The 24,255-nt window shown below is 38.9% G+C and overlaps 1 long non-coding RNA gene across 2 annotated transcripts in view; it reads right to left on the bottom strand.

The window, feature by feature from the left end:
• Positions 1–7,615: 7,615 nt before the first annotated feature.
• Positions 7,616–24,255, bottom strand: part of LOC147341492 (uncharacterized) — a 184,851-nt gene continuing 168,211 nt past the window's right edge. For both annotated transcript variants that reach the window (XR_015159827.1, XR_015159824.1), the window contains exons 4-5: positions 22,042–22,177; positions 7,616–9,015 (exon numbers count right to left, since the gene is read on the bottom strand). This is a non-coding gene — a long non-coding RNA (uncharacterized LOC147341492). The remainder of the gene's footprint in view (positions 9,016–22,041; positions 22,178–24,255) is intronic.

Below are 24,255 nucleotides of genomic sequence, written 5' to 3'. Positions count from 1 at the left end.
ATGTGTTGTTGGATTCTGATTGCTAGAATTTTGTTAAGGATTTTTGCATCTATGTTCATCAGTGATATTGGACTGTAGTTTTCTTTTTTTGTGGCATCTTTGTCAGGTTTTGGTATTAGGGTGATGGTGGCCTCATAGAATGACTTTGGAAGTTTACCTTCCTCTGCAATTTTCTGGAAGAGTTTGAGCAGGATAGGTGTTAGCTCTTCTCTAAATTTTTGGTAGAATTCAGCTGTGAAGCCGTCTGGACCTGGGCCTTTGTTTGCTGGAAGATTTTTGATTACAGTTTCAATTTCCGTGCTTGTGATGGGTCTGTTAAGATTTTCTATTTCTTCCTGGTCGAGTTTTGGAAAGTTGTACTTTTCTAAGAATTTGTCCATTTCTTCCATGTTGTCCATTTTATTGGCATATAATTGTTGATAGTAGTCTCTTATGATCCTTTGTATTTCTGTGTTGTCTGTTGTGATCTCTCCATTTTCATTTCTAATTTTATTGATTTGATTTTTCTCCCTTTGTTTCTTGATGAGTCTGGCTAATGGTTTGTCAATTTTATTTATCCTTTCAAAGAACCAGCTTTTGGCTTTGTTGATTTTTGCTATGGTCTCTTTTGTTTCTTTTGCATTTATTTCTGCCCTAATTTTAAAGATTTCTTTCCTTCTACTAACCCTGGGGTTCTTCATTTCTTCCTTTTCTAGTTGCTTTAGGTATAGGGTTAGGTTATTTATTTGACTTTTTTCTTGTTTCTTGAGGTATGCCTGTATTGCTATGAACTTTCCCCTTAGGACTGCTTTTAAAGTGTCCCACAGGTTCTGGGTTGTTGTGTTTTCATTTTCATTAGTTTCTATGCAAATTTTGATTTTTTTTTTTTTTTTGATTTCTTCTGTGATTTGTTGGTTATTCAGCAGCGTGTTGTTCAGCCTCCATATGTTGGAATTTTTAATAGTTTTTCTCCTGTAATTGAGATCTAATCTTACTGCATTGTGGTCAGAAAAGATGCTTGGAATGATTTCTATTTTTTTGAATTTACCAAGGCTAGATTTATGGCCCAGGATGTGATCTATCCTGGAGAAGGTTCCATGTGCGCTTGAGAAAAAGGTGAAATTCATTGTTTTGGGATGAAATGTCCTATAGATATCAATTACATCTAACTGGTCTATTGTATCATTTAAAGTTTGTGTTTCCTTGTTAATTTTCTGTTTAGTTGATCTATCCATAGGTGTGAGTGGGGTATTAAAGTCTCCCACTATTATTGTGTTATTGTTAATTTCTCCTTTCATACTTGTTAGCATTTGTCTTACATATTGCAGTGCTCCCGTGTTGGGTGCATATATATTTATAATTATTATATCTTCTTCTTGGATTGATCCTTTGATCATTATGTAATGACCATCTTTGTCTCTTTTCACAGCCTTTGTTTTAAAGTCTATTTTATCTGATATAAGTATCGCTACTCCTGCTTTCTTTTGGTCCCTATTTGCATGGAAAATCTTTTTCCAGCCCTTCACTTTCAGTCTGTAAGTGTCCCCTGTTTTGAGGTAGGTCTCTTGTAGACAACATATGTAGGGGTCTTGTTTTTGTATCCATTCAGCCAGTCTTTGTCTTTTGGTTGGGGCATTCAACCCATTTAAGTTTAAGGTAATTACTGATAAGTATGATCCCGTTGCCATTTACTTTATTGTTTTGGGTTCGAGTTTATACACCGTTTTTGTGTTTCCTGTCTAGAGAATATCCTTTAGTATTTGTTGGAGAGCTGGTTTGACAAACCCACAGCAAACATTATCCTCAATGGTGAAAAACTGAAAGCATTTCCTCTAAAGTCAGGAACAAGACAAGGGTGCCCACTTTCACCATTACTATTCAACATAGATTTGGAAGTTTTGGCCACAGCAATCAGAGCAGAAAAAGAAATAAAAGGGATCCAAATTGGAAAAGAAGAAGTAAAACTCTCACTATTTGCAGATGACATGATCCTATACATAGAAAACCCTAAAGAGTCCACCAGAAAATTACTAGAACTAATCAATGATTATAGTAAAGTTGCAGGATATAAAATCAACACACAGAAATCCCTTGCATTCCTATACACTAATAATGAGAAAACTGAAAGGGAATTTAAGGAAACAATTCCATTCACCATTGCAACGGAAAGAATAAAATACTTAGGAATATATCTACCTAAAGAAACTAAAGACCTATATATAGAAAACTATAAAACACTGGTGAAAGAAATCAAAGAGGACACTAATAGATGGAGAAATATACCATGTTCATGGATCAGAAGAATCAATATAGTGAAAATGAGTATACTACCCAAAGCAATTTATAGATTTAGTGCAATCCCTATCAAGCTACCAACGGTATTCTTCACAGAGCTAGAACAAATAATTTCACAATTTGTATGGAAATACAAAAAACCTCGAATAGCCAAAGCTATCTTGAGAAAGAAGAATGGAACTGGAGGAATCAACCTACCTGACTTCAGGCTCTATTACAAAGCCACAGTTATCAAGACAGTATGGTACTGGCACAAAGACAGAAATATAGATCAATGGAACAAAATAGAAAGCCCAGTTATAAATCCACGCACATATGGACACCTTATCTTTGACAAAGGAAGCAAGACTATACAATGGATTAAAGACAATCTCTTTAACAAGTGGTGCTGGGAAAACTGGTCAACTACTTGTAAAAGAATGAAACTAGAACACTTTCTAACACCATACACAAAAATAAACTCAAAATGGATTAAAGATCTCAACGTAAGACCAGAAACTATAAAACTCCTAGAGGAGAACATAGGCAAAACACTCTCTGACATACATCACAGCAGGATCCTCTATGACCCACCTCCCAGAATATTGGAAATAAAAGCAAAAATAAACAAATGGGACCTAATTAAACTTAAAACCTTCTGCACAACAAAGGAAACTATTAGCAAGGTGAAAAGGCAGCCTCCAGAATGGGAGAAAATAATAGCAAATGAAGCAACTGACAAACAACTAATCTCAAAAATACACAAGCAACTCCTACAGCTCAACTCCAGAAAAATAAATGACCCAATCAAAAAATGGGCCAAAGAACTAAATAGACATTTCTCCAAAGAAGACATACAGATGGCTAACAAACACATGAAAAGATGCTCAACATCACTCATTATCAGAGAAATGCAAATCAAAACCACTATGAAGTACCATTTCACACCAGTCAGAATGGCTGTGATCCAAAAGTCTACAAGCAATAAATGCTGGAGAGGGTGTGGAGAAAAGGCAATTCTCTTACACTGTTGGTGGGAATGCAAACTAGTACAGCCACTATGGAGAACAGTGTGGAGATTCCTTTAAAAACTGGAAATAGAATTGCCTTATGATCCAGCAATCCCACTGCTGGGCATACACACTGAGGAAACCAGAAGGGAAAGAGACACGTGTACCCCAATGTTCATTGCAGCACTGTTTATAATAACCAGGACATGGAAGCAACCTAGATGTCCATCAGCAGATGAATGGATAAGAAAGCTGTGGTACATATACACAATGGAGTATTACTCAGCCATTAAAAAGAATACATTTGAATCAGTTCTAATGAGATGGATGAAACTGGAACCTATTATACAGAGTGAAGTAAGCCAGAAGGAAAAACACCAATACAGTATACTAACGCATATATATGGAATTTAGAAAGATGCTAACAATAACCCTGTGTACAAGACAGCAAAAGAGACACTGATGTATAGATCAGTCTTATGGACTCTGTGGGAGAGGGAGAAGGTGGGGAGATTTGGGAGAATGGCATTGAAACATGTATAATATCATGTATGAAATGAGTCACCAGTCCAGGTTCGATGCACGATACTGGATGCTTGGGGCTGGTGCACTGGGACGACCCAGAGGGAGGGTATGGGGAGGGAGGAAGGAGGAGGGTTCAGGATGGGGAACACAGGTATACCTGTGGTGGATTCATTTTGATATTTGGCAAAACTAATACAACATTGTAAAGTTTAAAAATAAAATAAAATTTAAAAAAATAAATAAATAAAAAGAAAAAAAAAAAACATACTGACCATGAAAAAAAAAAAATAAGCTAAAATAGCTCCCAGAAAGAGAAAGGCCATCTTAAGTGTCAAAATATTGAAACCGTTCTAGTCGTAAGAATATGGAATACAGGGAAGACACAGAAAAGTGATGAGATTCAATGAAGCAGTTCTGGAAGGACTGGAGAAGAAAAGGATTTAAAAAATCAGAAGCAATCTTTGGGCACTACACAAGGAAGACGAAAAGAAACATGGGAGAAAGATTCATGGTCCTGCAAGACAAGAGAAAACCAAAAACTCAAAGGACACACAAATATTACTTGGGCCAAATCATACTGGGCCCAATTATACCTATTCTGTACACTGTAGAATGTTTGACAGTATCCTTGGCCTCTACCTAGAAGATGTTGTTAGCACACCACCCCCCAGTTATGACAAGCAAAAATGTCTCCAGACATTGCAAAATGTCCCCTAGGATATGAAATCACATCCAGGTGAGAACCACTGACCTAGAACAAAGATTTGTTGAATTGCTGATTGGTTTGTTTGTTACTTGTCCTTAAATGTATGCTTTTTTGTAGTAAATCATTAAGAGGAAAAATAAAATTAAGGGAGGAAAAGAAAAAAAAATAACCAGTGGAACAGAATGAGTCCAAAAATAGACTTCTATGATTACATGAGATACAATGGGGAGTTTTTTTTTATTTGGTTCTAGGTTAATTAGACATCCATATGGAAAAATATATATATATTCTGTTAGCTACTTCAAATAAACCTGAAAATAAAATCAAGATGAACTGCAGACCTATATATATGTCTAAAATAATAAAGATTTTAGAGGAAAATAAACAAACAAAAAAAAAACCTCACTGTAAGATATCTCATTTCTCAATTTTTCCATTTAAGCTTTTTGAGGCACTAGTGGTAAAGAACTTGCCTGCCAATGCAGGTAGATGTAAGAGACACGGGTTCAATCCATGGGTCAGGAAGATCCCCTGCAGGAGGGCATGGCAAACCATGCCAATATTCTTGCCTGGAGAATCCCATGGACAGAGGAGCCTGGTGGGCTATAGTCCATAGGTTCACAGAGAGTCAGAAACAACTGAAGCAGCTTGGCACACATGCACATTTTTGATCCAACTGTTATCCACTACCTCAGCCAGCCATGATGTTCAAAAATTGCTTCTGATTATTTTCATAAACATGCCTGGGAAATAGACTGTTTTCATAGGGAGAGGTTTGAGTCTGAGTCAGATCAAAGTCAGCCTAGTGAGTAGTGTCATCCAAAGAGTCACCAAACAATTGAAATGAAGTCATTTCATTGGAAATGAGGATTTGGAGGAGCTCTGATCTTATTATGCTACATAGGCAATTAAGCTGCTAGTTTTCACTGTAATTGAAAGGCATTGGTTTTCAAAGCTACCACAGAATTGGAAAAGATGGGATGAGAATAGGACAAATTAAAATAACATTCCTTGGTGGTTCAGATAGTAAAGAATCCACATGTAAGGCAGAAGATGCAGGTTTGATCTCTGGGACAGGAATATGCCCTAGAGAAGGGAATGGCTACCAACTCCAGTATTCTTGCCTGGAGAATCCCATGGACAGAGGAGCCTGGCAGGCTACAGTCCATTGGGTCGCAAAGATTCAGACATGGAATGAGTGACTAACACATTCACTTTTCAAAATTCATTGTTCTCTTGCAGATTCAGCCATTTTATTGAGTAAATGCTTACTGAATAGTTGCCTATTCACTTGCCTTTGAATAGTTCCTAGAGTTTAATAAAAGTTGATTTGCACAATTTTTGTCAGTGTTTCTATTGATTTTATGGAGGAGAGAATTTTTGGAGGTCTTCGTTCTACCACTTTTGCTGATGTCATTCAAAATTTAGATATCAGAAATACATATCCCTTGGTCATGTACACACTGCTATATTTAAAACAAATAACCAACAATGACCTACTGTATAGCATATGGAACTCTGCTCAATGTTATGTGGCAACCTGGATGGGAGGGGGGTTTGTGGTAGAATGGATACATGTATATATATGGCTGAGTCCCTTTGTTGTTCACCTGAAATTATCACATCATCATTAATAGGCTATAGCCCAATACAAAACAAAAGGTTTTTTTTAAAAAAAAAGAAAGAAAGAAAAAATTATCTCTACCTAGCTTTTAGCATTTAGTTATTGTTTCATCTGAACATCAAAAAAATAAAAACACAAATTTTGTTTTGAAAAAGAAATACCTATCCTTGATGGAGATGTATGCCACCTCTGTAAAGTCCCATTTATTTTTTAATTATTGTGATTTCAAGCCCTGTAGATCTGTGTGAGTATTTTCAGTCATCCTAGTTAGCAAAACTAGAAGTAACAGCCTACTTTCCTTAATATTTATTATATGCTTCATTAACTGTAAGGCCAATGACTAGAAGTAGCTAAAGAAAGAAAGAATGAGTGGTGAAAATAAATAACAAGTATCTAAGTACTTCTTGAGCCTACAAAAGTAGGCATCTATACAATTGAATGTCTCCCAAAGCACTTGCTGCCCATAGTCATCCACCAGTTCAGACAGTAAAAAATCTGCCTGCAATGGAGGAGACCTGGGTTTAATCTCTGGGTCAAGAAGATCCCCTGGAGAAGGGAATGGCAACCCTCTCCAGTATTCTTGCCTGGAGAATCCCATGGAGAGAGGAGCCTGGTAGGCTATAGTCCATGGGGTTGCAAAGAGTCAGGCATTACTGAGCAAGTAACACACGTACATACAAAATGAAAAGATAACCTATAGAATGAGAGAAAATGTCTGTAAATGATGAGATCAATGAGGGCTTAATTTCAAAAATATAAAAACAGCTCATACAACTCAACAACAAAACAAATAAACAACTCTACTCCAAAATGGGCAGAAGACCTAAATAGACTTTTCTCTAAAAAAGATATGCTAATAGGCACATGAAAAGATACTCAACAAATTGAAACTATAATGAGATACGACCTCACACCAGTCAGAATGGTCAGCATTAATAAGTCTACAAATAACAAATGGTGGAGAATATATGGAGAAAAGGTAATCCTCCTACAGTGTACAACCCTCCTACAAGCCACTGTGGAAAACAGTATAGAGGTTCCTCAGAAAGCTAAAAATAGAATTACTATATGATCCTGCAACCCCATTCCTGGTTATATATCTGACTATTCACAGTAGCCAAGACATGGGAACAACCTTTATATCCATCAATAGATGAATGGATAAAGAAGATGTGGTACATATACAGAATGGAATATTACTCAGCCATTAAAAGAATGAAATAATGCCATTTGCAGAAACATGGATGCAACTAGAGATTATCATACTAAGTTGACTAAATCAGAAAAAGAAAGACAAATACCATATGATTTCACTTATATGTGGAACCTAAAATATGACACAAATGAATCTATCTATGAAACAGAATCACAGACATAGTGAACAGACTGGTGGTAGCCATGGAGGGAGTGGGGAGGAATAGAGTATATGGTTGGGGTTAGCAAGCTATCATATATGGAATGTATCAACAACAAGGTCTTACTATGTACCACAGGGAAATATATTCAATATCCTGCAATAAACCACAATGGAAAAGAATATTAAAAAGGATGTATCAATATGTATAACTAAATCACTTTGTTGTACAGCAGCAATTAACACAACATTGTAAATCAACCATATTTCAATAAAAAAAATAGTTACAGAAGGGAAGGAAGAAAATCTGTACAGACATTAGTGATAATAGAGAATGATAGACAAATTCATTGACAGAAAAAACTCTGCTACCTGTGCCTTTTAACATTCAGGATGATTAACAGCATTCCCATGTATTTCCTTTCTCTAAGCTACTTCAGCAAAGTGGTATATCTTTGAATACGCTTTCAGCAGATTATGTATGGCTAGTCAAAGACACAAAACCTTAGTAAGCCAAGGCATAATACCATCTTCTTAAGCACTGATTTTCTTTCTCCCTTTCTTTCTGTCTTACTTTCCCTCAGGTTCTTGGATGATAGCTGAGAAGCTGCAATTACACTGAGTAAGCTGCTTCTACTCAACCAGTTGAAGCAATCTTAAAATCGGCACAATGGTACATCAGCACCAAATGGTGCTTGAACTAAATCTCCTAGCTCACTTCCTACTCAGAAATAGCAGGAGGAGTGCATTAATAAGGAAATATTTCAATCATCACTGATGAAATGTTTCTGCCTACAGATACAGTGGCCTTAGAGGGCTAACGTTTATAACAGTGAACAAGTGACAGTTTCATCCCAGGCAGTCCCAGTTAACAAAAATGGTCTGGACAAGCATTTGCTTATATTTAATGAGATGTCAGCCATTACTCATGCCATTTGAAAGCCATGAGTAAGTGATAATGTTACACTTTTCAGAGGGTGGACCCATGCTCCTGTAAAACTTATTTATCAACACATATAATAAATAATTTAACTTGATTTAAGAAATTATTTTCCTTTCCATTTGAAGTACAAACAGAACTCAGGCTAAAGAACTTTCTAATTAGCTTTTTCTTTGCTTTGAGTTATTAGAGCCTGTTTGGTTTATATTTAATTAATGAATCTGTTATTTTTCAATATACTTACTTGGTGGGTGAAGCAATAAAGAGAATACTAGCAAGCAAAGAGAATAGAGTCAAATGAGTATAATCCACAACACGAACACCACATAAGTAAACTTTCTAGAGCTGACTGTACTTGAAATGCCCTTATAAAAAGCCACCACTTTGAATAGCTCTTGCTTTTCTCTTCAAACAAGAAAGAATTCAAGAAGGGGCTCAAGGAGATTGGAAGAGAAATGTGTGTTGACAGATGGGCGAGCCTTCCAGTGCTCTGCTGCCAGGTAAAATGAGTCCACTGGAGTTGCAATCCGTTTCTTCCACAGCTGCGAGGCGGCTGGAGGCACATTTCACTACTTGTTAGTGCAGACCCAGTCCATTTGGAAACTGTCACGGGAAATAACAATTTGACGTTTAATAATTCATTCGTTGCTAAAGCCAATATTTTGGAATGGTATGTGAGGCATCCCACATTTAATAGCAGGAGTTTGAGCTATTGCTGGCAAGGTCATAACAACTTATTGGGCTTTGAGGCTTGAAATCTAATAGCACAAAAAAAGATGACTTTTTATATACACATGACAGCTCATACAAAATTCTGCTCTTTCAGTTTTCCAAAAATGTAAAAACTTCCTTTTAAGAATTAACAATGTGTTAGTGAAAACGCATAGGGTTTATGAACTATTCCTTTCCTAGATCATACTTGCAGAAAGAGTTAAAATTACTCACGTGATGAAGATGAAAAGAGAGAGGGAGAAAATTAAAATATTCACTGTGCCAAGCACTTTTTACATATTTATCATTTAATTCTCAAAACAAACTTGTGATGTTGGTTATTGCTCCCATTCTACACGTAAAGAAAATGAGGTTACAAAAACAACCTCTTTTGATGTATTTTGTATTCAATCACAACATACAATTTACAGCATTTGAACTACTGTAGGATACAAGATACAGTTATATTTGTTTCTAGACTACTGCTTGGGTAAGGACTAACGTCAGCCCCTGTACTAGACAGTGGTTTGATTGAGTTGCAAAAAATGAAATAACTAGTGGATTAACTGGATTTTTATGCACTGGAGAAGGAAATGGCAACCCACTCCAGTGTTCTTGCCTAGAGAATCCCAGGGACGGGGGAGCCTGGCAGGCTGCCGTCTATGGGGTCACACAGAGTCAGACACGACTGAAGTGACTGAGCAGCAGCAGCAAAGGCAGGTTGGTCTAATTCCAAAGTCTATATAACTTTCTTCATATCATGCTGTTCCTCAACACTATAGGCTTATATTACCTAAGATTAATGGTCATTGGGAAAGTTTTGATGGTTAATGAATACAATTTTTTAAAAGATAAAAGAGAAGAATATCACTTCAATTCATGGAGGAATGCTAAACATCTGCCCTTATGAATGTATCCTTTTCTATTATTTTATTTATTTATTTTTGGCTGTGCTAGGTCTTTGTTGCTGTTCAGGCTTTTCTCTAGTCCCTGTGCACAGGCTTCTTATTGTAGTGGCTTCTCTTGTTAATCACAGACTCTAGGTGCATGGGCTTCAGTAATTGCAGCACATGGGCTCAATAGGTGCAGTTCACAGACTCAATAGTTGTGCCGCACAATCTTAGTTGTTCTGCGGCATGTGGGATTTTCCCAGCTCTGGGATTGAACCCATGTATCCTGCATTGGCAGGCAGATTCTTTACCACTGAGCCACCAGGGAAGCCCTGTATCCTTGTATTTTGTATTATAACAGGTAAAAATGGTTTGTTAAGGAAGAGGAGCAAGCATTCGAACCCCTGGGAACCAAGTATGTGTCTCTAAAAAGAGAAAAGAATTTTGGGGAAATCTAGAGCTCCCTCAAACTATTTTGTAATTTTGCTTAGGACTGACTGCATTTGAAGAAATGCCAAGAAGCAGAACTTCTGCAGTCTGATGATCCAACATACAGTTTTATTTTTCTAGATTAACATATGATAGCTAGCAGCAAATCGGGGTAATGAATTTGTTCCCATGGCTATTTTAATGTGATCAGTGTCAATTTAATAGCAACTTTCCCATTGGATTAGCATATACAAAGCACCCAAAAACCAAATGCAGGTGAGCAACCCACAGGGCTGCTGATGGCATTATGCCAACACGGACTAAAACGAATGAACACAGTTACCATTCACTTAGCAATAGTAGCCTTAACTATACAAGTTAGAGTAGATGGTTATTCAAATGCCATGATATGAGCCATTCTTCTCCCCCAAATATCTTATTGCTCATATTCCCCCCACATCATAGTGCCTGGAATTCTTCCACTGAAAATATAGTCTTTGGGTTAAATATTACCCCTTCTAAGGGCTTCCCTGGTGGCTTAGTTGGTAAAGAATCTGCCTGCAATGCGGGAGAGCCAAGTTCAATCCCTGAGTTGGGAAGATCCCCTGGAGAAGGAAATGGCAACCCACTCCAGTAGTCTTGCCTGGAGAATTCCATGAACAAAGGAGCCTGGTGGGCTATAGTCCATAGGGTTGCAAAGAGTAGGATACAAGTGAAGCGATATAGCATGCAGATATCCATTTAGAAATTAAAACATTTCCAGAAGAATAACATATGAAATTCCTTATTACAATTCATCATATACTTTTCTTCTGTGATAAGATAACAGAGTCCCACATATTGGAATGGGATAATGGTTTGCTATAGGACATCAAAGAAAAATCTTAACTACCTTTTATTTTGACTATAGGCACTGAGCCAAATTTAAAAAAAAAATCAACAAAATGAAACAAACAAAAATGCCTCACTTGGCCCTTTATTTTGCCCCTTCTCTAATAGCAAGCAACCTCTATAGCTATGGATAGAAAAATCAGACAAATAATTTTGACACTCTAGTGCCATGGCCAATGTAGAAAGAGGCATGAATTACAGTGTTGATAAAAGTTCTGTCATAACTGTCACTTGGAAAAGGCTCTCAAATACATATTTGGGGAGAGAATTAAGATCCATGGCACAACTAAAGGATACAATATTTGACACTAACTATAAAGGTAAAAAGGTTTTTCCAAGGAAGAAGAAAGAAGTGTGGACTGGAGCAACCAGGGAAACTTACTGAAAGAAGGAAGACCTGAGCTGACTTTTTTCATCCCCAAACCCAGAATGCAATATAGGAGTGATAGTTATTTCATAGGACCAAGCAGAGTTAGTGAAATGGTTTCATCTCTTGTGCTAATTCCAAAAAATAGATAGTGGCTGCTGGTTGCCTAAAGCACTATGCTGAGAAGGATGCCAAAAACTGCTTCCAGGCTTGGCATAAAAGAGCTCCATAATCAATTAAGTGATACCTGCCATGGCTACAAGCATCTTACCTGGGTATGGAAGCAATAGCTCTCTAAGGACAATTTTGAGCTGATACTGATAAAATCAAACATCAGAACCCCACCTAGGCTAATCTAAATCAATAGAATATATTCTCCACCACTGGGAAATTCTTATTTCCTACAGTTACAGAATTTTATTTTATTTTTTTAATTTAAATTTATTTATTTTAATTGGAGGCTAATTACTTTACAATATTGTATTGGTTCTGCCACACATCAACATGAATCCACCACGGGCATACACATGTTCCCCATCCTGAATCACTCTCCCTCCTCCCTCCCCATACCATCCCTCTGGGTCATCCCAGTGCACCAGCCCCAAGCATCCTGTATCCTGCATCGAACCTGGACTGGCGATTCGTTTCTTATATGATATTATACATGTTTCATTGCCATTCTCCCAAATCATCCCACCCTCTCCCTCTCCCACAGAGTCCAAAAGACTGTTCTATAAATCTGTGTCTCTTTTGCTATCTAGCATAAAGGGTTATCATTGCCATCTTTCTAAAGTCCATATATATGCGTTCAGTTCAGTTGAGTCGCTCAGTCGTGTCCGACTCTTTGCGACCCCATGAATCACAGCATGCCAGGTTTCCTTGTCCATCACCATCTCCCAGAGTTCACTCAGACTCAGGTCCATCGAGTTGGTGATGCCATCTAACCATCTCATCCTCTGTCGTTCCCTTCTCCTCCTGCCCCCAATCCCTCCCAGCATCAGAGTCTTTTCCAATGAGTCAACTCTTTGCATGAGGTGGCCAAAGTACTGGAGTTTTAGCTTTAGCATCATTCCTTCCAAAGAAATCCCAGGGCTGATATCCTTCAGAATGGACTGGTTGGATCTCCTTGCAGTCCAAGGGACTCTCAAGAGTCTTCTCCAACACCACAGTTCAAAAGCATCAATTCTTTGGCGCTCAGCCTTCTTCACAGTCCAACTCTCACATCCATACATGACCACAGGAAAAACCATAGCCTTGACTAGACGGACCTTTGTTGGCAAAGTAATGTCTCTGCTTTTCAATATGCTATCTAGGTTGGACATAACTTTTCTTCCAAGGAGTAAGCGTCTTTTAATTTCATGGCTGCAGTCACCATCTGCAGTGATTTTGGAGCCCCCCAAAATAAAGTCTGACACTGTTTCCACTGTTTCCCCATCTATTTCCCATGAAGTGATGGGACCAGATGCCATGATCTTCATTTTCTGAATGTTGAGCTTTAAGCCAACTTTTTCACTCTCCTCTTTCACTCTAATTAAGAGGCTTTTTAGTTCCTCTTCACTTTCTTCCATAAGGGTGGTTTATACTGTATTGGACATCACCAGATGGTCAACACTGAAATCAGACTGATTATATTCTTTGCAACCAAAGATAGAGAAGCTCTATACAAGCAGCAAAAATAAGACCGGGAGCTGACTGTGGCTCAGATCTGAACTCATTATTGCCAAATTCAGACTTAAATTGAAGAAAGTAGGGAAAACCACTAGACTATTCAGGTATGACCTAAATCAAATCCCTTATGATTATACAGTGGAAGTGAGAAATAGATTAAGGGACTAGATCTGATAGACAGAATACTTGATGAACTATGGACAGAGGTTTGTGCTATTGTACAGGAGACAAGGATCAAGACCATACCCATGGAAAAGAAATGAAAAAAAGCCACAGTCAGCTCCCAGTCTTATTTTTGCTGACTGTATAGAGCTTATATATATATATATATATATTTTTTTTAAATATATATATTTTAAATATATATATTTTAAATATATATATTTAATAATTTTTGTGACTTTTTTTTTTCTTTTCTTTAATATTGTATTTTTGAAAATTCAACCTCTATTCTAGATTTTTAATCTTTGCTTTTTGGTATTTGTTATCAATTTTGTACCTTTAAGAACCCAATCTTCATTACCCATTTTTTACTTGGGAGCAAGATCACTGGCCTGACTTATCTCTCCCCCTTTGGACTCTCCTTTTTCTCTACCAGGTCGCCTCTATCTCCTCCTTCCATATATATATATGGAGTTTGCTTTAAAAAATAAGTTCTCTCTTTTTTTTTTGCAAAGTAATAGTAGGTTATAAAAATGAAAATTAAAGGAGTAATAGAGGACTTAAAAATTAAAAAAATATAAAAAAAAAGAATGATAGTAAAAATATATCTAGGATTTTCTCTGGTGGTGTTGTGGGCAGTGCGGAGTCAGTTCATTTTCAGATAATTCCTTGGTCCGGATTATATTTCTCAAGCTCTATAGGCCCCTTCCTACGTAGTTGGTACTAACTACAGGGTTTTAATCTACTGCATCTGTCACTTCCAAGGCAGTTCCCTCTGTTTTAGCTTCTTCTGTTTGCTGGTCTCTTCAGTGTCTGATTTCCACCCTGACACAAGGGATGGTAGTGGACACTTTTTTAGGCTCACTTGTTCAGTCGCGCTGTGGGGAGGGAGGGACGCTGCAAACAAATAACACTGGCGTGTGCTCGCAGTGTCTCAGCCACACTGGGCCTGCCCCCGCTCATAGCGTGTGCACCCTTCCTGCCCACACTGCTCAGGCTCTAGGTTGCTCCTCTGGGAACCATCTGAGGCTGGCCCTGGGCTGCATGCACCTCCCAGGTCTAAGCCTCTCTGGTTCAGGCACTCAGGTAGTCCTCAGAGGCGCAGACTCGGTTGGGCCTGCATTTTGTGCCCTTCCCAGATCCGAGCAGCTCAGGTGATGAGGTGTTTGGTGAGCGTGGTCACTGCGACTTATCACCTCCCCTGTCCCTGCCACTTGGTTTTCTCGGTGTACAACAAGCGTGCCTTCTCAGGCGGATGTTGATCGTCCAGAACCCCATTCTCAGTTAGCAAAGAAGCCTGCTTGCAGTTTGGTAGATAATGTATCTCTGGGGCTGTTATTGCCCCCTTCCGGCTCTGGCTGCCTGTCACCGGAGGGGGATGGTCTGCAGCCAGCTAGCTCTGTTCAGTTCTTTGTTCTGTGAGCGGGCCTGGTGGTGTCTTAGGTTAGGGCTTTTCTCATGGTAGCTATCCCACAGTCTGGTTTGCTAGCCCAAGTTAGTTCCCTCAGACTGCCCTTGTGGCATTCAGGCCCGGTCCTTACTCTAAACAATGCAGCCCACACCTCCCTGCCCAGCCCCTGCTTGCTAGTGGCGGGTGCAGGGATCTGTGCTGCTTCTTCACTGGGGGAGTTACCATTGAGCACATAATCTGTGGGGTTTAATTATTAATTTATTTTTCCTCCCAGTTATGTTGCCCTCTGTGGTTCCCAGGCTCGCCACAGACTCGGCAGTGAGAGTGTTTCCTGGTGTTTGGAAACTTCTCTCTTTTTTTAAGACTCCCTTCCCGGGATGGAGCTCCGTCCCTCCCTCTTTTGTCTCTTTTTTTGTCTTTTATATTTTTTCCTACCTCCTTTCGAAGACACTGGGCTGCTTTTCTGGGTGCCTGATGTCCTCTGCAGGCATTCAGAAGTTGTTTTGTGGGATTTACTCAGCGTTTAAATGTTCTTTTGATGAATTTGTGGGGGAGAAAGTGGTTTCCCTGTCCTATTCCTCCACCATCTTAAGACCGCCCCAGTTACAGAATTTTAAATGGGGGAATTTCCATAACCATCTCTCAGCATTACCTCTTTTAATAGGTAGGCAGGTGCCACTCTGCAACATGGAAAATTTTAATTTTTGGTTTAGTTGAGTTCAAGCCAGGTTTAATGGTTTAAAAAATAATTAACATGGGCTCAGATAAAAAATTATATATGCGGTGAGAATGTTAAAACACAGGCTGCTTAAATGTCTGAGAACTAAAAGGATCTACCTCCATTTGGTGCCAATTTCTGGCTCCACACCAGATGGGCCTACTAATGGCTGTGGTTTTTTGGGTTCTAAGAGGAATTGGAGGGACAGAAAAGTTTCATCTTAATGCTTTTCCTCACTACCTTCAGCATGACTCTTCTCATAATTACATCTCCTCAAAAATCAGAGCACTTTGTCTTTTTCAGTATACCCTTGGTATTTATGAATTTAAATTATATTTAAATATATTATGTTGAGTGAGTTTTGCTTTAATCCCCAACAAATTGTCATGTTTCCCTTTAACAGAACACTTTGCATTCTGTTGTCATAGCAACAAAATGTGCTAGTAGGCTGAAAAGCTGACATTTCCCCCTGATTTTTATTATTCATGATGCAGATACCATTTCCCCCCATTACCTCCATCAGCACTAAAGGGTCTCTCCATTTAAATGTAAATTGACCATAAAAAGATAAAAGGTTCCAATTTTACTGGCCATGAAAGGTGACTGTCTTTGCCATGTTTTTTTTTTTTTTTCTTTCTTTCTTCTATGCTTCTGATTCAATACTTCTATAAAGGAGATGCTCTTTAAAAGTTGAAGGGACATTTTCTATTCCACCAAAATCTGAAACCTTTCTTATGTACATAATGTGCAAAAAGAGAAGAAAATTGTTCTTACCAACAGAAGGTATAACCCTGGCTAATAGTTATACGTATCAGTTTACACTATTCAAAATATTTGCACAAACATCTTAACCAGTTATCTCTTGTGATCTCTAAACCAGCTCAAAATGCAATGCCTTCTCAATAATATTCAAAACAAAGGCACACACAACTAGCCTGTTTCTGATTTAGAAATGATACATTCACACATCCTTCAGGAGGAATTCATAAAAAGGTAGTTTTTTATGCATATAAATCTCTTTGAGACCAGAGAAGGCAGACTTCCCTTTAACTTCATCCAACCACTCTTCCTCATTACCCATTCAGCATGTTTCCTTCTTTCCAGAATACAGGATCCAAAGAAGATGCAAACATTAGCCCATTCTATAGTTGAACAGTATGAAACCACGGAAGCAAATACATTCAGTGAACTTTGTTTACTGTGTCCATTTACATTTTTATATTTCATAAAGGTAAACAAAGAATAATATTTTTTCTTTGCAGTATTTATGGAAACTAATGGATAGGGCTAAGAACTGGATCGGAACATGAACATATATTTACTGAAAAACTAAATCACTGTATGAATTTGGAAAAATGATTTCTTAAAAGCATGGGAAGAATTTCCCACAGTTAACCCCAATTCTAAGCCATTAGAATGTTAAACTATTATACGTGCATTTCAGTAGAGTGATCCTACAACTAATCAGAAGGCTATGAGTAAGGAATAGAAATTACCTTCATCTCTCCTAATTATGCTGAAAACAGTTAATCACTCAGTCATGCCCAACTCTTTGTGACCCCATGGACTATAGATCACCAGGTTCCTCTATCCATAGAATTCTCCAGGCATATATTGTAGTGGGTTGCTATTTCCTCCTCCAGGGGATCTTCCTGACCCAGGGATCGAACCGAGGTCTCCTGAATTGCAGGCAAACGCTTGAGCAACTGAGTTACCAGAAGACTTCTCTAAATTGACAAGTGCATGTTCTTGCCTTCAGTTCAGTCACTCAGTCTTGTCCAACTCTTTGCAACCCAATGAATTGCAGCACACCAAGCCTCCCTGTCCATCACCAACTCTCGGATTTACCCAAACTCATGTCCATCGAGTCAGTAATGCCATTCACCCAACTCATCCTCTGTCTTCCTGTTCTCCTCCTGCCCCCAATCCCTCCCAGCATCAGGGTCTTTTCCAATGACTCAACTCTTCTCATGAGGTGGCCAAAGTATTGGAGTTTCAGCTTCAGCATCAGTCCTTTCAATGAACGCCCAGGACTCATCTCCTTTAAGGATGGACTGGTTGGATCTCCTTGCAGTCCAAGGGACTCTCAAGAGTCTTCTCCAACACCACAGTTCAAAAGCATCAATTCTTCGGCACTCCACTTTCTTCACATTCCAACTCTCACATCCATACATGACCACAGGAAAAACCATAGCCTTGACTAGACAGACCTTTGTTGGCAAAGTAATGTCTCTGCTTTTGAATATGCTATCTAGGTTGGACATAACTTTCCTTGCAAGGAGTAAGCGTCTTTTAATTTCATGGCTGCAATCACCATCTGCAGTGATTTTGGAGCCCAAAAAAATAAAGTCTGACACTGTTTCCACTCTTTCCCCATCTATTTCCCATGAAGTGATGGGACCAGATGCCATGATCTTCGTTTTCTGAATGTTGAGTTTTAAGCCAACTTTTTCACTCTCCTCTTTCACTTTCATCAAGAGGCTTTTTAGTTCCTCTTCACTTTCTGCCATAAGGGTGGTATCATCTGCATATGTGAGGTTACTGATGCTTCTCCCAACAATCTTGATTCCAGCTTGTGCTTCTTCCAGCCCAGCATTTCTCATGATGTACTTTGCATATAAGTTAAATAAGCATGTTGACAATATACAGCCTTGACGTACTCCTTTTCCTATTTGGAACCAGTCTCTTGTTCCATGTCCAGTTTTAACTGTTGTTTCCTGACCTGCATATAGTTTTCTCAAGAGACAGATCAAGTGTTCTGGTATTCCCATCTCTTTCAGAATTTTCCACAGTTTATTATGATCCACACAGTCAAAGGCTTTGGCATAGTCAATAAAGCAGGAATACATGTTTTTTTCTGGAACTCTCTTGCTTTCTCGACGATCCAGCGGATGTTGGCAATTTGACCTCTGGTTCCTCTGCCTTTTCTAAAACCAGCTTGAACATCAGGAAGTTCACGGTTCACATATTGCTGAAGCCTGGCTTGGAGAATTTTGCGCATTGCTTTACTAGTGTGTGAGATGAGTGCAATTGTGCAGTAGTTTGAGCATTCTTTGGCATTGCCTTTCTTTGGGATTGGAATGAAAACTGATCTTTTCCAGTCCTGTGGCCACTGCTGAGTTTTCCAAACTTGCTGGCATATTGAGTGCAGCACTTTCACAGCATCGTCTTTCATGATTTGAAACAGCTCAACTGGAATTCCATCACCTCCACTAGCTTTGTTCGTAGTGATGCTTTCTAAGGCCCACTTGACTTCACATTCCAGGATGTCTGGCTCTAGGTCAGTGATCACACCATCGTGATTATCTGGGTCATGAAGATCTTTTTTGTACAGTTCTTCTGTGTATTCTTGCCACTTCTTAATATCTTCTGCTTCTGTTAGGTCCATACCATTTCTGTCCTTTATCGAGCCCATCTTTGCATGAAATGTTCCCTTGGTATCTCTAATTTTCTTGAAGAGATCTCTAGCCTTTCCCATTCTGTTGTTTTCCTTTATTTCTTTGCATTGATCTCTGAGGAAGGCTTTCTTATCTCTCCTTGCTATTCTTTGGAAATCTACTATCAGATGCTTATATCTTTCCTTTTCTCCTTTGCTTTTTGCTTCTCTTCTTTTCACAGCTATTTGTAAGGCCTCCTCAGACAGCCATTTTGCTTTTTTGCATTAGTAAGTTCTTGCCTTATTAAGTAGTAATTTGTTTGAAAATAATTGTTTATTTCTTTGGTCTTTTTCTTGATGATGATAATGATGGTTGTGTAGGACCTCAAATTTTATACTGGGAGCATCAATAAATACTCAGATTGGCAACGTGGTATGGTAATATATTCAAGCAATAAAATCAGACACACTTGATTTTGAGTCATTGCCATGCCACTGACTATGGCTATGTAATCCTGGGAAGACAAACTTTACCTCCTTGAGCTTTAGCTTCCTCACCAGCAAAATGTGTTTTATATCAGTATTAATTTCATCTATCCTATAAACACTAAATAAGATAATTTTTATTCAGTTCAGTTCAGTCACTAAGCAGTCTGACTCTTTGTGACCCCAAGGACTGCAGCAGGCCAGGCTTCCCTCTCCATCACCAATTCCTGGAGTTTACTCAAACTCATGTCCATCAAGTCAGTGATACCATCCATCTATCTCACCCTCTGTCATCCCCTTCTCCTCCCACCTTCAATCTTTCCCAGCATCAGGGTCTTTTCCAATGAGTCAGTTCTTCTGATCAGGTGGCCAAATATTGGAGTTTCAACTTCAGCATCAGTCCTTCCAATGTATACTCAGGACTGATTTCCTTTAGGACAGACAGAGTGGATCTCCTTGCAGCCCAAGAGACTCTCAACAGTCTTCTCCAAAACCACAGTTCAAAAGCATCAATTCTTCAACATTCAGCTTTCTTTTTAGTCCAACTCTCACATCCATACATGACCACAGGAAAAACCATAGCCTTGACTAGACAGACCTTTGTTGGCAAAGTAATGTCTCTGCTTTTGAATATGCTGTCTAGGTTGGTCACAACTTTTCCTCCAAGGAGCAAGCATCTTTTAATTTCATGGGTGCAGTCACCATCTGCAGTGATTTTGGAGCCCAAAAAAATAAATTCTGACACTGTTTCCACTGTTTCCCCATCTATTTCCTATGAAGTGATGGGACCAGATGCCATGATCTAAGTTTTCTGAATGATGAATTTTAAGCCAACTGTTTCACTCTCCACTTTCACTTTCATCAAGAGGCTCTTTAGTTCTTCTTCACTTTCTGCCATAATAGTGGTGTCATCTGCATATCTGAGGTTATTGATGTTTCTCCTGGCAATCTTGATTCCAGCTTGTGTTTCATCCAGCCCAGCACTTTGCATGATGTACTCTGCATGTAAGTTAAATAAGCAGGATGACAATATACAGCCTTAACGTACTCCTTTCCCAATTTGGAACCAGTCTGTTGTTCCATGTCTAATTCTAACTGTTGCTTCTTGACCTGCATACAGATTTCTCAAGAGGCAGGTCAGGTGGTCTGGTGTTCCCATCTCTTTCAGAATTTTCCACAGTTTGTTGTGATCCACACAGTCAAAGGCTTTGACATAGTCAATAAAGCAGAAGTAGATGCTTTTCTGGAATTCTCTTGCTTTTTTGATGCTCTAATGGATGTTGGCAATTTGATCTCTGGTTCCTCTGCCTTTGCAAATCTAGCTTGAACATCTGGAAGTTCACAGTTCATGTACTGCTGAAGTCTGGCTTGGAGAATTTTGAGCTTTACTTTTCTAGCATGTGAGATGAGTGTAATCATGTGGTAATTTGAACATTCTGTGGCATTGCCTTTCTTTGGGATTGGAATGAAAACTGACCTTTTCCAGTCCCGTAGCCTCTGCTGAATTTCCCAAATTTGCTGGCATGTTGAGTGCAGCACTTCCACAGCATCATCTTCCAGGATTTGAAATAGCTCAACTGCAATTCCATCACCTCCACTAGCTTTGTTTGTAGTGATGCTTTCTAAGGCCCACTTGACTTCACATTCCAGGATGTCTGGCTCTAGGTCAGTGATCACACCATCGTGATTATCTGGGTCATGAAGATTTTTTTGTATAGTTCTTCTGTATATTTTTGCCACCTCTTCTTAATATCTTCTGCTTAAGTTAGGTCCATACCATTTCCGTCCTTTATTGTGCCCATCTTTGCATGAAATGTTCCCTTGGTATCTCTACTTTTCTTTAAGAGATCTCTAGTCTTTCCCTTTCTATTGTTTTCCTCTATTTCTTTGCATTGATCACTGAGGAAGGCTTTCTTTTCTCTCCTTCCTATTTAGCCAAATATCTGGCATACAGTGTTTATTGAATGTCAGCTAATGTTATTACTGTAGGAAAAGTAAGTAAGTGTGGACATCCCATGGAAAACTGCCATTTCAACCAAGTCCTTGATTTACATTTATTTATTGATATTTATCCCTTTGATTTTCTCAAAAAAATAAGGATAGAGAGGCCATTAAGGGAACCAAATCATCATATCTGCTAGTGAATGATTTTCACCACAACCAAAATATCTTTATATAATCAAAAGTAGAAGGTCATGTAAGAGTCACCTAGTTAGGTACTATTGCAAATAAATGCAGTAATCCTGATCTTAAAAATTACCAATAACAAATTCTTTTAAGAAGATTTTTCTTGGATCTAACTGGAAACCCTCTGGCTAATATTTAAAATAATTTCACCTTTCCTCTTCTTTGATGATGAAGAATTGCTGATCTCTATGATTGTCTTAATAACCCTAAACAGAGTCAGAGTTTAATCACAGAATTATGGGCATCATATTTGGAAATGGTATTAAAGATTTTCAAGCCTAAACCATTCATCTTAAAGATGAAAAGAAAGCTGAGGCTGTCATAAGAACTTACATGCCAAAAGTCTTGAAGTTAGTGAATGGTGGACTCGGCCAGCAACACAAGCCTCCTGGCTCCCAACCCATTCTGTAAAGTATTGGCTTTGTGACATTCCTAGTTGTCTTAGTTTGGGCTCTCCTGATAGGGGATCCTGAAACAAGAACAAGAGTACAGATAGTTTATGTGGGAAGTAATCCTAGGAAGGACAAGTAAGTAAGAGGGGACAAAGAAAAGGAAGAGAAGCCAGTAGTGTGTTGTTGAGTTGGTTACGTTGTCTACAACTGGGGTCCAATACCCTGTGGAGACTTTGTGGGAAATCATTTAGAAACCACTTCAGAAATTTTCCCTCTGAAATATTGGATACTGTAGTAGTGAAAGTCGCTGAGTCATGTCTGACTCTTTGAGACCCCATGGACTGGTCCTTGGAATTCTCCAGGCCAGAAAACTGGAGTATGTAGACTTTCCCTTCTGCAGAGTATCTTCCCAACCCAGGAATTGAACACAGGTCTCCCATGCTACAGGTTGATTCTTTACCAGCTGAACCACAACGGAATATTGGATAGCTGGAACATTTATCCACTGACCTCCTATCTTATATTTGTTGAGGTTTAGTTTCAAGTGCTTTTGGAGAAGGCAATGGCACCCCACTCCAGTACTCTTGCCTGGAAAATCCCATGGGTGGAGGAGCCTGGTAGGCTGCAGTCCATGGGGTCGTGAAGAGTTGGACACGACTGAGTGACTTCACTTTCACTTTTCACTTTCATGTATTGCAGAAGGAAATGGCAACCCACGCCAGTGTTCTTGCCTGGAGAATCCCAGGGACAGTGGAGCCTGGTGGGCTGCCGTCTATGGGGTTGCACAGAGTCAGACAGACTGAAGCGACTTAGCAGCAGCAGCAGTCTCAATTGCTTTAACACTATCACTTTCCCAGGATACACCTTTGTATGAGTTGAGTAGCTTTCTAAAAATCTGGAGACAGCGCTGAAATGCACAAGCAGAGAGGCACTGTGGAGTGCATGAGAAGGGATGAACTGTCCACTACAGCTGTGCTGAAATTGAATGTGCTCCAGGGATGTTAAATGGGACAATACAGGTGTTGGCTACACTGTTCACCAATATCTAGTTATCTTTCCTTTCTGAATAGAGAAGGGAAAGACTGCATTTGTCAGCTTTTATTCAATAGGGTGGAGCCATGTGAAAATAAAATATGAGCAGTAATCCCCTATTGCTTCTGGTTTGAGGCAATTAAATACTCATGTGCAAGCCTTCAGCACCTCTCTTTCCCTGGCACAGCACCATGAAGAATGCCTTGATATGGCAAGGCCAAAAGACCAAAGCACCTTGGACTCAAGAGCCATCATATGAGGAACAGCTATCTATAGGACCCATCTAGGACCCACAGTAGACTCTGTGAAAACAAGAAATAAACTTTTGTTGCATTAAGCCACTGATACCTGGGATCCTGTCTGCAACTGCAACATACTTAGCCTGTCCTAACTCATAAAGACTCTGCTATCTGTTAAGTCATATATATTAAGATATTTCTGAGGTTTTAAGAATGTGACATAGTGAACCTTCTCATGTTCTCTAAACTATTCTCTGTTATGATCATCAATAGATTTGTCCAGACACTGGTCAAGAGTAGGGCTGAAATCTGTGATCAGAGTAAACAGTAAAGTTTATGTGGAGACTGGATAAATACTGTGAATCTAACTATCATAATACTCTAACAATTAAGGTAACCAGCTTCAGTCAAACTATAGATTGACTGATAAAACTGCTCTGCTGTGGTTGCAATTACCTATACCCAATGCCAACACTTCAACATAGTGACAAAAAAAACACTCCAACACTGGTTCATTTGTCTATCCATCAACAAAAATAGTCTGCTTTTTTAACATCATGATAGCTACGCCTTTAAAGCCACTTCCCACATTAGAACCTTTAGCACATCTCTATTAGCCAAGATTCAAGCTGTTTAAAGACACCATTAGGTTTACAGAGATGCTATAGTTATTACCCCACAGGTTTCCTTTACATCATTTTCCTTTTTCCTTCTATTGAAGAACAACACTTCTAAGTATTGAGAGCCACACCTTCAAGGCTTTCTACTCACAGCAGAAAAGCCTAAAACTCCTGGTCCTAAATTCATCTCTTTATAATGCCTGTGTATTTATCCACATGCTTTGCCATGATGGTTTCTGTCCTTAATGTGGTATATGACTCTGA

The sequence above is a fragment of the Bos grunniens genome, chromosome X (genome assembly GCF_055505025.1).
Source record: "Bos grunniens cultivar Pamir isolate PY7600 chromosome X, Bosgru_T2T1.0, whole genome shotgun sequence".
NCBI lineage: Eukaryota > Metazoa > Chordata > Mammalia > Artiodactyla > Bovidae > Bos > Bos grunniens.
The sequence above is the reverse complement of the archived record's forward strand: the minus strand, read 5'-3'. Positions and strand labels throughout refer to the sequence as shown.